We start from the raw sequence: 3,284 nt of genomic DNA on the forward strand, positions 1-3,284 counted from the left end.
CATCCAGCTCTACACCTTGTTATCTCATATTCTTGTTGCAATTGTGATGGGAGGAATGCACTGATAATCCAGCCCACTGCTCCCATCATTGGTAAAGGTAAAGTCAGCATAGTCCTACCAGACCATTGGCCTGCTGCCTCATCAGAGAGAGATGACTGGTGGTAATTTAACTGGAGGGTCACCACACCTCTGGTGAGGGGAGAGATCCAAAGGAGATTCTTTTGTGGTAACCTCAAGCTAGTGTGAGATTGATCCCACTCTGGCGCCACTCTTTAGTGCAAGCCAGCCAGTCAGCCAACTGAGTTAACTCATCCCCATACACCATTAAATACAAATTTGTTGTTTGAACTACCTAAATTGTTAATTGCTTTTCCTTTGTACTGCAATCCGGATTAAAAGAATCAATCCACCAGGTTTATTTAATGAACTTAAATTAATCTATTTATTATGAACAAAACTTATTCTTAAGGCAAATGGCAAACACTGGTTAACCAGTGGATCATAGAGTTATCCCCTTAATCCCACAGACACACTCATGCACAACACAAAAAGATATCTTTTCATGGATTGTTTGTTTTAAAAACTAAAGGAGAGAAACTATCCCTGTCGGAAAAGGGACTGGAAATAAAGGATAAAATGTGATGTCTTATACCATAGATTGATGATAGGCATTCGGTTCTCGGTACAATTGACTTGGTTTCAAGTCCTTGGGAATTGGTCACAGTCACTTCTTCTAGTTTTACCAGGTAGACAGAAATATTGGTAGTTAGAAGGTTTCCAAGAACTTGTCCTGAGAAAAGGATTTCAGGAAAGAATCACTGAGCTTCGAGGGCGTCTTCTTTACACGTGCTCCAGTGTCTGCAATACAGGATTCAAGCCCAAAAAAAGTTGCAGGGAAACCATTAGCAGGCAATAAATTTCATCTCTTATCTCTTGAAAACTTTGCATGTCTTTTCTCCAAAGTCACTTGTCAGCAGGTAAACCTGACAACACATTTTACTGTTGGTTTCATTTCCAAGAAATCATGTACAAATTCCTTTCAATCCACAGAACATCCAAGTGGTTCAAAATCTTCCAGTTTTCTCAAGTAGTCCTTAAATATTTACAACATCTTCTTCAGCTTGGTCATTTTCTCTTACTCTCTTTGGACCATTCTTATGTTCTGAAATTCCACAATTTGCAGAAGAACATAACAATAAGACCTTCCCAAAGCTAGCATAAATGTTCTGTACTGTTTGTAGACTTTTATCATTGTTTCCATTCATACAGAAATTCTTCACTGGAATATAATTTCGTTCATATTAACAAAACATTCAGAATTAACGCTGTTTGCATTCTGATTTGATTGTACTGCTCACCACATGATATTGGAGTCTGATGTTCAGGAAAAGGTGCCAGAATTCGACAAAAGAATTCTATCACTGTAACGCATTCCATGCCAACCCAAACGGGCAAAAATGTTTCAAAGATTAATATTTCTGAAATGCAAGTTAAACAAAAGGAAAGTAGTCAAAACAAACTAGAAATTGGTCAACTTCTTTAAGGCAAAGGACTTTTATTCCTTAGATAGTTTGCCTTCATTGAATTTGGCAATGCATGAAAGCAAATTGTTTTGAACATTTTCATACAGTTTAATGTTTTCAGCCCAAATTTTACCATTTATAGGTTTGTGTTTCAATGGCATGCAGTCTTACATTTGTTTTTCATAAACACCACATGAGCATATATTTAAAGGTTTATGGGAGATTCCTGGACATTTCCTTCCACTTACAAAATAGGGTCACTATTGTGGCATTGATTAACTTGTCATGCAACCGTTTGAAATTGAATATGATTATATAAACGACATTTCTTCCAGTTTCTCTTCTAATTTACCATTTACGTGTTGCTTTCTCTAGCTCAATTGACTTTAGCTTTCAGCTTAACATAATGTCTCAATTACTGTACAAAGTAAGATGCCAGATTTATAAGTAATTTCTGATATCTGTTCTGTAGGTAAACCTGCTGTCTCCCAGATGCTGAGATAACAAGGTGCAGAGCTGGATGAACACAGCAGGCCAAGCAGCATCAGAGGAGCAGGCAGGCTGATGTTTCGGGCCTAGACCCTTCAGCATTACATCATAGAAAGACAATACAGACTTTCCTAAAATGTTTGAAGATATGATATGTTGAACTCACACAGCTTTGTCTTTGGGAAGGATAATATGAAGTATTCTATGGAGGGATTGTTTTTATATGAACAATGACAATTGTATCTAAAGCTTTCTGTCTTCAATTAGAGAAAACCTGTCTCAAGGGGTTTTGTAAGTCAATTCTTGCCGGTTTCAGGCTAAATCAATCAATCTCCTGGGGATGACCAAATATTTGTTAATTGCATTAGAAATTTTCCAAAAAAAAAGTGAAGAATTGTATGTCACAGCTGCCTGTTAAAGATTATTGAAAAACATGAGCTAGGTATGTCTATTAAAATGTAATGTTTACATATGTATGCAAAAGTCTGTTCTCACTTTGCTCAGATCAAACCTAATGGTGAGAAAACAAAATGCAAGCAGAAAATGGAACTTGATGCATCGGTGGAATTCCTACATACCATTTTCCACAGAGTACAGTTGAATGATGTGAACATGGGAAAATTCCTGACGTTAGAAGTGGAAATTGCCTGGCAGGAGATGGCAAAGAAAGTTCACTTTCATTGGCAATGTCATCGCTTTGGCCCACCTTGACAGCAGGTATCCTTGTAACTGAGGACACAGATTTGCAACCGGTAGCGCACTGACCTTAATCAGTCCCTCACTATCTTTGCACCATAGATATCACAGAAATTATAGAGATCACTGACATAATGTATAATATCTGGCTGTGGTGCCTGTGATCTTTGTGACACAATTAATTTCCTCCTGAATTACTTCATGCAATACTCAGGCTGTAGCACTACAGCTCCATTGTTAATTTTAGCCTTGATTTTGCAATTGTAAATGACCTTTTTCTTGGTTGCTCTGACAAAAGTTAGTATTGCAAAATTTACTTTTACATATACCCTGGTTTCTTTTTTAATTTTGTTGATTTGAAGTTTTCTAAGTGTAGCTCATTTGCCAACAATAGACTTACCTCAAACATTTGTAAATATGATACATCAAACTCCCACAGCTTTGTCTTTGGGAAGGATAATATGAAGTATTCTATGGAGAGATTGTTTTTATATGAACAATGACAATTGTATCTAAAGCTTTCTGTCTTCAATTAGAGAAAACCTGCCTCAAGGGGTTTTGTAAGTCAATTCTTGC

The sequence above is a fragment of the Rhincodon typus genome, chromosome 27 (genome assembly GCF_021869965.1).
Source record: "Rhincodon typus isolate 14 chromosome 27, sRhiTyp1.1, whole genome shotgun sequence".
Taxonomy (NCBI): Eukaryota; Metazoa; Chordata; class Chondrichthyes; order Orectolobiformes; family Rhincodontidae; genus Rhincodon; species Rhincodon typus.